The 12282-nt window shown below is 38.6% G+C and overlaps 1 pseudogene; it reads right to left on the minus strand.

Annotated features, from left to right (window-relative positions):
• Nucleotides 1-2232, minus strand: part of LOC104984394 — an 8967-nt pseudogene extending 6735 nt beyond the window's left edge.
• Between the last annotated feature and the right edge of the window lie 10050 nt (nt 2233-12282).

Genomic DNA, 12282 nt, shown 5'->3' on the forward strand with positions numbered 1-12282 from the left:
GAAATAGATGGGGAAACAGTGGAAACAGTGTCAGACTTTATTTTTTGGGGCTCCAAAATCACTGCAGATAGTGACTGCAGCCATGAAATTAAAAGACACTTACTCCTTGGAAGAAAAGTTATGACTAACCTAGATAGCATATTAAAAAGCAGAGACATGACTTTGCCAACAAAGGTCCGTCTAGTCAAGGCTATGGTTTTCCCAGTGGTCATATATGGATGTGAGTGTTGGGCTGTGATGAAAGCTGAGCACTGAAGAATTGATGTTTTTGAACTGTGGTGTTGGAGAAGACTCTTGAGAGTCCCCTGGACTGCAGGGAGATCCAACCAGTCCATTCTGAAGGAGATCAGCCCTGGGATTTCTTTGGAAGGAATGATGCTAAAACTGAAACTCCAGTACTTTGGCCACCTCATGCGAAGAGTTGACTCGTTGGAAAAGACTCTGATGCTGGGAGGGATTGGGGGCAGGAGGAGAAGGGGATGACAGAGGATGAGATGGCTGGATGGAATCTCTGACTCGATGGACGTGAGTCTGGGTGAACTCCGGGAGTTGGTGATGGACAGGGAGGCCTGGTATACTGCAATTCATGGGGTCTCAAAAAGTCAGACATGACTGAGTGACTGAAATGAACTGGACTGAACTGAACTGGACTGAACTAGGTTGGTCAAAACTTTCCTTCCAAAGAGTAAGTGTCTTTTAATTTCATGGCTTCAATCACCATCTGCAGTGATTTTGGAGCCCCCCAAAATAAAGTCAGCCACTGTTTCCACTGTTTCCCCATCAATTTGCCATGAAGTGATGGGACCGGATGCCATGATCTTAGTTTTCTGAATGTTGAGCTTTAAGCCAACTTTTTCCCTCTCCTCTTTCACTTTCATCAAGAGGCTCTTTAATTCTTCTTCACTTTCTTCCCTAAGGGTGGTGTCATCTGCATATCTGAGGTTATTGATATGTCTCCTAGAATTCTTTATTCCAGCTTGTGCTTCTTCCACCCCAGCGTTTCTCATGATGTACTCTGCATATAAGTTAAATAAGCAGGGTGACAATATACATCCTTGACATACTCTTTTTCTTATTTGGAACAAGTCTCTTTTTCCATGTCCAGCTCTAATTCTTGCTTCCTGACCTGCATACAGATTTCTCAAGAGGCAGGTCAGGTGGTCTGGTATTCCCATCTCTTCCAGAATTTTGAACAATTTATTGTGATCCACACAGTCAGTCTTTGGCATAGTCAATAAACCAGAAATAGAAATTTTTTTCTGAATTCTCTTCCTTTTTCAATGACCCAACAGATATTGGCAATCTCTGGTTCCTCTGCCTTTTCTAAAACCAGCTTGAATATCTGGAAGTTCACGGTTCCTGTGTTGCTGTAAGCTTGGCTTGGAGAATTTTGAGCATTTCTTTACTAGGGTGTGAGATGAGTGCACTTGTGTGGTAGTTTGAGCATTCTTTGGCATTGCCTTTCTTTGGGATTGGATTGAAAACTGACCTTTTCTAGTCCTGTGCCCATTGCTGAGTTTTCTATTGCTGACATATTGGGTGCAGCACTTTTACAACATCATCTTTTAGGATTTGAAATAGCTCAACTGGAATTCCATCACCTCCACTAGCTTTGATCATAGTGATGCTTCCTCTGGCCCACTTGACTTCACATTCCAGGATGTCTGGCTCTAGGTGAGCGATCACACCATGATGATTATCTGGGTCATGAAAATCTTTTTTGTACAGTTCTTCTGTGTATTCCTGCCACCTCTTCTTAGTATCTTCTGCTTCTGTTAGGTCCATATCATTTCTGTCCTTTATTGAGCCCATCTTTGCATGACATGTTTCCTTGGTATCTTCTTTTTTTTTTTTTTTGAAGAGATCTCTAGTCTTTCCCTTTCTATTGTTTTCCTCTATTTCTTTGCATTGATCACTATGGAAGGCTTTCTTATCTCTCCTTGCTATTCTTTGGAACTCTGCACTCAGATGCTTATATCTTTCCATTTCTCCTTTGCTTTTCGCTTCTCTTCTTTTCACAGCTATTTTTAAGGCCTCCTCAGTCAGCCAATTTGCTGTTTTACATTTCTTTTCCTTTGGGTTGTCTTAATCCCTGTCACCTGTATAATGTCAAGAACCTCCGACCATAGTTCACAGGCACTCTATCAAATCTAGTCCCTTAAATCAATTTCTCACTTCCACTGTATAATCATAAGGAATTTGCTGTAGATCATACCTGAATGGTCTAGTCATTTCCCCCACTTCCTTCAATTTAAGTCTGGACTTGGCAATAACGTTTCATGATCTGAGGCACAGTCAGCTCCCAGTCTTTTTTTTTTCTCTCTCTGTACAGAGCTTCTCCATCTTTGGCTGCAAAGAATATCATCAATCTGATTTCAGTGTTGGCCATCTGGTGATGTCCATATGTGGAGTCTTCTCTTGTGTTGTTGGAAGAGGGTGTTTGCTATGACTAGTGTGTTCTCTTGGCAAAACTCTATTAGCTTTTGCCCTGCTTTATTCTGTACTCCAACACCAAATTTGCCCGTTACTCCAGGTGTTTCTTGACTTCCTACTTTTGCATTCCATTCCTATATAATGAAAAAGACATCTTTTTTGGGGGTGTTAGTTATAAAATGTCTTGTAGGTCTTCAAAGAAGCGTTCAACTTCACCTTCTTCAGCATTACTGGTCTGGCAGAGACTTGGATAACTGTGATATTGAATGACTTGCCTTGGAAATGAACAGAGATCATTCTGTCATTTTTGAGATTGCTTACAAGTACTGCAGGTGTTATTAATCATTCATATTTCTACCAGTCTGAATCTATAGTCGATGTCATTGTTATTTTCTCTGTGAGTAGTGAAATTAAACTTCTTATAATACGTTTTTTGATTGTTTTGGCTTCCTCTTTTGAGAATTGCCTAATATGTATTGTTCCTTTTACTAACTAGGTGACTTTTGGTTTGCATGTTATTTATAGGAGTTATTTATGCTATCTGTTAGTTCTGGTTATCCTTTAATTCTTATATTATCTATTAATTCCATCAATAATATTAATTATATCAGTAAAGTTAGAATTATATGCATCCATTTGTGATTCACTTTGAATTCATTTTTACACATTGTATAAGTTTCTTCATTTTTATTTGGATCCTCAGTTGATGCTCCAGGCAAAGTGGGCTTTTCATTTCCCTAAACATCCATGCTCTTTCATTCCTGTCCTTGCTTATTGCATTGCCTGGATCTCTCTTTATTTTTGACTGTGCAAACAGTTAACCACTCCCTTCTCTGTGCTTTATTGGCATTGATATTACTTTTGTTACAGCACCTGTCACTCAAGGTATGCTATGTTTCTGTATTTCCACTTACCTTACAAAGTGTATGAATGACTAGTGAGGGGACTGTGTCCCTCACTTTTTTTAGTACTTTCTCCAACTTACCTGCTGTCACTTAACCCACCATTCAATGCAGCAGTTTTCAATGATAGTATCATAACTTTCAGGTAAATGTGCTTGCTAAGTAACTTCAGACATGTCCTACTCTTTATGACCCTATGGACTGTATCCCACCAGGCTCCTGGGTCCATGGGATTTTCCAGGCAAGAATACTGGAATGGATTTTCACGTCATCCTCCAGGGGATCTTCCTGGCCCAGGGGTCAAACAAGCATCTCGTGTAGCTCCTGCACTGAAGGCAAATTATTTACTGCTGAGCCACTGAGGAAGCCTTAGGTAAAGGTAGCCGAGAGCAATAGAAATCATTTTGGGAACGTGTCACTTCAAAGGAACTTCTAGCCTAAAGTCAGAAATTCTGTTTTAAATGGTAGTGATCTGTGTGGTTATCATAGTCTACCTCTTCTCTATCAAGAAATCAATTGAAACACTTAATTAATTTAAGGAAAAATTAACTAGAAGGAAAATTAAGAAATCCCACTTCATTTGAATATTGCTGTAAAAATAATCTATTATTCTAATTACTTCAGGAATAAGCAACACAAATTATCATTTGACTATCAATAAAGATTTTACTATTACATATAGGAAGGATATACAACAAAATCTTATTGTATAGTTGTTGTTGTTGTTTAGTCACCCAGTCATGTCTGACTCTTTGCAACCCTAAGGTCTGTAATATGCCAGACCTAGCAGTTCCTCATCATCTACTGAAGTTTGCCCAAGTTCATGTCCATTGCATCAGTGATGCCATCCAGCCATTTCATCCTCTGATGCCCTCTTCTCCTTCTGCCTTTAATCTTTCCCATTATCAAGGGCTTTTCCAATGAGTTAGCTATTCACATCATGTGACCAAAATACTAGAACTTCAGCTTAAGCATCAGTCCTTGCAATGCGTATTCAGGATCTATTTCCTTTAAGATTGACTGGTTTAATCTCCTTGCTGCCCAAATGATTTTCAGGAGTCTTCAGCACCACAATTCGAAGGCATTAATTCTTTTGTGCCCTGCCTTCTTTATGGTTCATCTCTCACAATGGTACATGACCGATGGGAAGACCATAGCCTTGACTATATGGACCTTTGTTGGCAGAGTAATGTCTCCACTTTTCAACACACTGTCTAAGTTTGTAATAAGTTTCCTGTCAAGAAGTAACCATCTTCTGAGTTCATGGCTGCAGTCACTATTTGCAGTGATTTTGGAATCCAAGAAGGGTATATGTGCCACTACTTCTACTTTCTCCCCCTCTTTTTGCCATGAAGTAATGGGGCCAGAAGCCATGATCTTAGTTTTTCATATTTTTTGATATTTAGTTTTAAACTAGCTCTTTCACTTTTCTCCTTCACCTTCATCAAGAATCCCTTTTAGTTCCTCTTCTTTTTCTGTCATTACAGTGGCATTATCCACATATCTGAGGTTGTTGATGTTTCTACTGTCTATCTTTATTCCCACTTATAATTCATCCAGCCTGGCATTTCTCATAATGTGCTCAGCATATAGGTTAATCAAGCAGAGTGACAGCAGACATCCCTGTTATACTCCTTTTTCAATCTTGAATCAGTTTTTCCATACAGGTTTCTAAAAGATGCTTCTTGACCCACATACAGGTTTCTCAGGAAACAGGTAAGATGGTCTGGTATTCCCATCTGTTCAAGAGCTTTCCACAGTTTGTTATGATCCCCACAGTCAAAGGCTTTATTGTAGTCAATGAAATAGAGGTAGATGTTTTTTCTGGAATTCTCTTGCTTTCTCTGTGATCCAGAGAATGTTGACAATTTGCTCTCTGGTTCCTCTGTTTTTTTTAAACACAGCTTGGACATCTGGAAGTTCTTGGTTCACATAACACTGAAGCCCAGCATGTAGGATTTTAAGTATGAGCTTAATAGCATAGGAGATAAGTGAAATTATCTGATGACTAGAACATTCTTTAGTATTACCTTTCTTGGGAATTGGGGTGAGGATTGACCTTTTCCAGTCCTGTGACCACTGCTGAGTCTTCCAGATTTGCTGACATAGTGAATACAACACCTTGATGGCATCATCCCTTAGAGTTCTTAGTAACTCTACCAGAATTCTATTGCATCCACTAGCTTTATAAACAGCAGAGTTTCCTAAGACCCACTTGACTTCACACTCCAGAATGTCTGGCTCTGGGTGGCTGACAACTCCATCATAGTAATCTGGCTCATTAAGATCGTTTTTGTACAGTTCTTCCATGTATTCTTTCCATGTATTACATCTCTTTCTGATCTCCTTGGCATCTACTAGGTCACTACCATTTTTGTCCTTTATTGGGCCCAGCTTTTGGTGAAATATTTCCTTGATATTTCCAATTTTTCTGAAGAGATGTCTATAGTCTTTCCTCTTTTGCTGTTTTCTTCTAGTTTTATGCACCGTTTATTGAAGAAGGCCTTCTTGTCTCTCCTTGCTATTCTTTGAAACTCTGAATTTAGTCGGATGTAACTTTCCCTTTTCCCCTTGCTTTTTGCTGCTTTTCTTTCTTCAGCTATTTGTAAAGCCTCCTCAGATAACCGCTTTGCCATCTTGCTTTTCATTTTCTCTGGGATGGTTTTGTTCACTGCCTCCTGTACAATAGTATGGGTCTCTGTCAATAGTTCTTCTGGTGCCCCATTTACTAGATCTAATCCCTTGAATCTATTTGTTACCTCCACTGCATATTCATAAGGGATTTGATTCCAGTCATACCTTGCTGGCTTAGTGGTTTTCACTGTTTTCGTTAGTTTAAGCCTGAATTTTGCTGTGAGAAGCTGATGATCTGAGCCACAGTCAGCTCCAGGTCTTGTTTTTGCTGACTATAAACAAACTTTCCATCTTTGACTGGAAAGAATGTAATCAATTTGATTTCAGTAATGACCATTTGGTGATGTCCATGTGTAAAGTCATGTCTTGTGTTGTTGAAAAATGGTGTTAGCTGTAATCAGTGCATTCTCTTGGAAGAATTCAGTCAGCCTTTCCCTGCTTCATTTTGTTCTCCAAGGTCAAAGCCAAAGTTGCTCAGTCGTATCTGACTCTTTGCAACCCCATGGCCTATAAAGTCCATGGAATTCTCCAGGCCAGAATACCAGAGTGGGTAGCCTTTCCCTTCTCCAGGGGATCTTCCGAACCCAGGAATCGAACCCAGGTCTCCTGCATTGAAGGCAGATTCTTTACCAACTGAAATATCAGGGAAGTCCCTCCAAGGTCAAACTTGCCTGTTACTCCAGGTATCTCTTGACTTCCTACTTTTGCATTCCAATCTCCAATGATGACTAGAACATCATTTTTTTGATGTTAGTTCTAGGAGGTCTTCTAGGTCTTCATCAGATCAGATCAGTCGCTCAGTCGTGTCTGACTCTTTGCAACCCCATGAATCGCAGCACGCCAGGCCTCCCTGTCCATCACCAACTCCTGGAGTTCACTCAGACTCAAGTCCATCGAGTCAGCGATGCCATCCAGCCATCTCATCCTCTGTTGTCCCATCTCCTCCTGCCCTCAATCCTTCCCAGCATCAGAGTCTTTTCCAATGAGTCAACTCTTCGCATGAAGTGGCCAAAGTACTGGAGTTTCAGTTTTAACATCTTCATAGAACTGATCAACTTCAACTTCTTTGCATCGGTGGTAGGAACATAGACTTCCTGTGATGTTGAAAGGCTTGCCTTGGAAACAAACTGAGATTATTTTGTCATTTTTGAGCGTGTACCCAGGTACTGCATTTCAGACTCTTCTGTTGATTTTCAGGGCTAACCATTTCTTCTATGGGATTCTTGCCCACAGTAGCAGATACAGTTGTCATCTGTATTAAATTCACCCATTCCCATCCATTTTAGTTCACTGATTTCTAAGATGTCAATGTTTATTCTTACTATCCCTACTTGACCTTGTCCAATTTACCTTGATTCATGGGCCTAACATTCCAGGTATCTATGCAGTACTGTTCTTTGCAGCATTAGATTTTGCTTTCATTGTCAGACACATCCACAACTGAGCATTGTTTCGGCTTTGGCCCAGTTGCTTCATTATTTCTGGAGCTTTTAGTAGTTGTTCTCTGCTCTTCCCCAGCAGCACATTGGACACCGTCTGACCTGGGGGACTCATCTTTCAGTGTCATATCTGTTTGTCCTTTTATACAGTTCATGAGGTTCTCACAGCACTTATACTAGGGTAGTTTGCCATTCCCTCCTCCAGTGGATTAAGTTTTGTCAAATCTTCACTATGACCCATTCATCTTGGGTGATCCTACATGGCATAGGTCATAGCTTCACTGAGGTACACAAGCCCCTTTGCCATGACAAGGTAGTGATCCATGAAGGGTAATGCATAGCACAGGAAACTATATTCGATATCCTGTGATGAACTATAATTAAAATAATATGAAAACATATATACTTATGACTGAGTTACTTTGCTGTGCAGCAGAAATTAAATACATTGTAAGTCACCTATACTTCAATAACATTTTTTGGAAAGACTACAGCTTATGGTAAACCTATAATCTTTCATTATAAAATATAAATTTGAACAATATTCAGTATGGTGTTTCCTTAACATGTGAACTCAGACCCCATTTTTATGAGGATAAAAATAGAAGATGAAGTAAAGAAGTGCTTTCATAATCACCAAGTGAGCAAAATATTGTATTACAAATACTAGAGAGGTACATAATAGTAACCATTGAAGGTATTTTTATAATTCCCAATGAAAAAGAGTGCTGCAACAAGAGTGTCAATTAAATGCATTTTAATTTTCTTTTATAAAATACGAAACAGATTATAGGATAAAACAAGGTAGAAGGTAGCAGTATCACAACATTTTTCTTTTTCTAGAGTACCTAATTATTAGTTAACTTATTTTAAGCATACTCTTTAGAGTTTTCAATCTAATATGATTTGATTGAACTTGATATTTGATTTTGAAGGCAGCTTCTATAAATCAAGTAGTTGAATGGATATCTGATATTGAGAGTAGATAGCTTAAGCTACTATATATTCAGATATTTATGCATTATTTTTTATCGATTTAGAAAAATTAAATATATTTATTTTTATACTGATGGGAATGCTTGAAAATAAAATATAAATAATTAATCTCAGGGAGGAAAAATATGTCAGAGATGGAAAGAAAATGATGATATAAAGTAACAAGACAATGTACAAATATGTTGGATATATTACATTATAGAAACTGGCAAGAAGTGGTAAAACTCCTTTCTTACATAAATTGATTATAAAATACTACAACTCATAGACATATTAAAGACATTTTAAAATGTGGTTTATTCTTTTTTCTCTTCTTGTGTTAATATACTAAATGGTTTCTTTTTGTCTCCAATATCTTAATCATTTTCAATTCAAGAGACATCCTTCATACATTTTTCAGGGAGGTGGAGTCTATGACTCTGTTTTCCCCAGGATAGGAGAGTCAGTCATCCTGTCTCCTCAAATGAGTCATACCTTAATGGTGCAAATAATTATGTGTGCTGGGGTCAACTCAAAGATGTGGGGCTATAAAGCCTTAACAATAACAAAATTATTATGGGATTGTAGCTATACTTAAGAGGATCAGCTAGCAGTCAATGTGGGGTTCCTCTCTGCAAACATCTATGAATGATCTGAGATTTTACTTAGTAGCATGTTAACAAGTTATCCTGTCACATTTTTGTGGACACCGGTAGAAGATGCAAGACTTCTGCATCAGAGAAACAGGACAGTTTGTTGCCCAGAGCAACAGGCAGCTTACTGTTCACAGCTATAGAAGTCAAAGTATTAGTATTTTTGCACCAATTTCTTGAGTACCAGTTCTGACAGGGCTAAGGTAAGATTGCTGGTTAATATATGCACATTTAGTGAGATGCATGGAAGGAAGAGGGCTTTGGACTCTGAATTTTTATGGGCACTGAGCATATCCCTGATAGTTCAATTGACCAATACAATATTGTAAAGTAATTAGCCTCCAATTAAAATAAATGTTTTTATTAAAAAAAAAAAAAAAAAGAATCTGTCTGCAATGCAGGAGACCCAGGTTCCATTCCTGGGTCAGGAAGATCTGCTGAAGAAGGGATAGTCTACCCACTTCAGTATGCTTGGGCTTCCCTTGTGCCTCAGCTGGTAAAGAATCTGACTGCAATGTGGGAGACCTAGGTTCAATTCCTGGGTTGGGAAGATTTCCTGGAGAAAGGAAAGGCTGCTCACTCCAGTATTCTGGCCTGGAGAATTCCGTGGACTTTATAGTCCATGGGGTTGCAAAGAGTTGGACACGACTGAGTGACTTTCACTTTTACTTCACTTTCAAGCATATCTGCTGTTTGCTCCATAAGGAAGGACTATTCAACTCTGTTTCTTAAGGTGGTTCACTTTATAAGCATTCTTGAATAAAGGTTCGTCAGTGCCTTGTTCACAGATCTACTGAAATTTGATAAACCCGTAGAAAGTTTCTTATCTCCCAGAACTCATGGACCATGAGTCATTCCATGTTACAAGATCCATGCCTCAGAATTTTATAGTATTAGGATATAACAAGAAAGAAAAATTTAATCTGGAATGTTCTTATGATTTTGTATTAATGTTACCATTTTTCAGTAGAAAATAGTTAAATTGTAACATAAATATATATTAAATAAATGCATGTATGTTATAAATATATATGTTGTAACATAAAGAATATAAAATGTATTCCATCTACAGGCCTGTTATCAAGATGAAAAATTATTTGTGATATGTTTAGAGTATAAAATTTCATACCTCTCAACAAAGATTTTCACATACACAATATTTAATCGTTCTATGGCTATTCTGCTGTGGCTCAGATGGTAAAAAATCCTCCTGCAATGCAGGAGACCTGGGTTTGATCCCTGGATCGGAAAGGTCCCCTGGATAAGGGAATGCCAAGCCACTCCAGTATTCTTGCCTGAGAAATATCATGGACAGAGGAGCCTGTGGGCTACAGTCCCAGATCGCAAAGAGTCAGACAAGCTGCTTCTGCTTAGTCGCTTCAGTCGTGTCCGACTCAGCGACCCCATGGACTGCAGCGCACCAAGATCCCCCATCCCTGGGATTCTCCAGGCAAGACCACTGGAGTGGCTTGCCATTTCCTTCTCCAATGCATGAAAGTGAAAAGGGAAAGTGAAGTCGCTCAGTCGTGTCCGACTTCTAGCGACCCCATGGACTGCAGCCTACCAGGCTCCTGCATCCATGGGGTTTTCCAGGCAAGAGTACTAGAGTGGGGTGCCATTGCCTTCTCCGGAGTCAGACAACAAGAAGCGACTAACACCTTTGCTTGTTTATGGCTATTAAAACTTAAAGATAGTGACAATTAAGGGCAAATATAACTTCAGTTTCAAAGACTAATCATTGATTAACTTATATCCTATGTTTTATTAAGATGTTTTTAATATTTGGAGTATGAAAATGTTCACTGGTGTTTAATGCTAGGTTTATCACAAACAAATGTACTTGTTGAAAATTATCTCCATATTCACTTAACATTCTGTTTTACAATATATACATTTATTTTTAAAAGTATATCATGTTGATGTATGGCAAAACCAATACAGTATTGTAAAGTAATTAGCCTCTAATTAAAATAAACAAATATAAATTAAAAAAAAAGAAAAAAGAAAATAACATAAAAGTATATACATAATTATTTATTAAATTCTCCCTCCCCATGTTGCCATATCTAGACTATTTTCCCCCTATTTTCATGAATGATAACAACAATGGCATCAGTAGCAGATACACAAGTGAGTTTGAAAATAAATAACCTAATCTTTTCTCTAAAGTGATCAGGTAGGGCTGCCAACCTTCATCATGCAACATAACAGTTCTTCTGATAGTTGACTGTAATTAATCATTTGTGCTTGCCTGGTTCAGCAGGGCTGAATTGCTCTGAGCCTTTCTCTCAAAGAGCACTAAATTGTCTGGTAATGTTTGTCATACTCTATAGGACTTTTGAGGAAATCTTATGAAATTGTGAATAAAATAGAGCAACAACCCATGTGAAGCCTAACTTAAATGTATGTTTAAAACTATGCAGTAACCCACAATAAACACAGTGAGTTGAGCATTAGAAATATAGAATGAACGCCCTAGGCATCGAAGTTAAAAAAGAAAGTCTAGTGGCATTTTACATGCTACTATGACCATCTGAAGATATTAAGAAGAGATGGCAAGATTACATAGAACTGTACAAAAAAGATGTTCACGACCCAGATAATCATGATGGTGTGATCACTCACCTAGAGCCAGACATCCTGGAATGTGAAGTCAAGTGGGCCTTAGAAAGCATCATTACGAACAAAGCTAGTAGAGGTGATGGAATTCCAGTTGGGCTATTTCAAATCCTGAAAGATGATGTTGTGAAAGTGCTGCACTCAATATGCCAGCAAATTTGGAAAATGCAGCAGTGGCCACAGGACTGGAAAAGGTCAGTTTTCATTCCAATCCCAAAGAAAGGCAATGCCGAAGAATGCTCAGACTACCGCACAATTGCACTCATCTCACATGCTAGTAAAGTAATGCTCAAAATTCTCCAAGCCAGGCTTCAGCAGTACATGAACCGTGAACTTCCTGATGTTCAAGCTGGTGTTAGAAAAGGCAGAAGAACCAGAGATCAAATTGCCAACATCCACTGGATCATCGAAAAAGCAAGACAGTTCCAGAAAAACATCTATTTCTGCTTTATTGACTATGCCAAAGCCTTTGACTGTGTGGATCACAATAAACTGTGGAAAATTCTGAAAGAGATGGGAATACCAGACCACCTGATCTGCCTTTTGAGAAATTGATATGCAGATCAGGAAGCAACAGTTAGAACTGGTCATGGAACAACAGACTGATTTCATACAGGAAAAGGAGTA

This window comes from Bison bison, unplaced genomic scaffold (assembly GCF_000754665.1).
Source record: "Bison bison bison isolate TAMUID 2011002044 unplaced genomic scaffold, Bison_UMD1.0 scf7180017864011, whole genome shotgun sequence".
In the NCBI taxonomy this organism is placed as follows: Eukaryota; Metazoa; Chordata; class Mammalia; order Artiodactyla; family Bovidae; genus Bison; species Bison bison.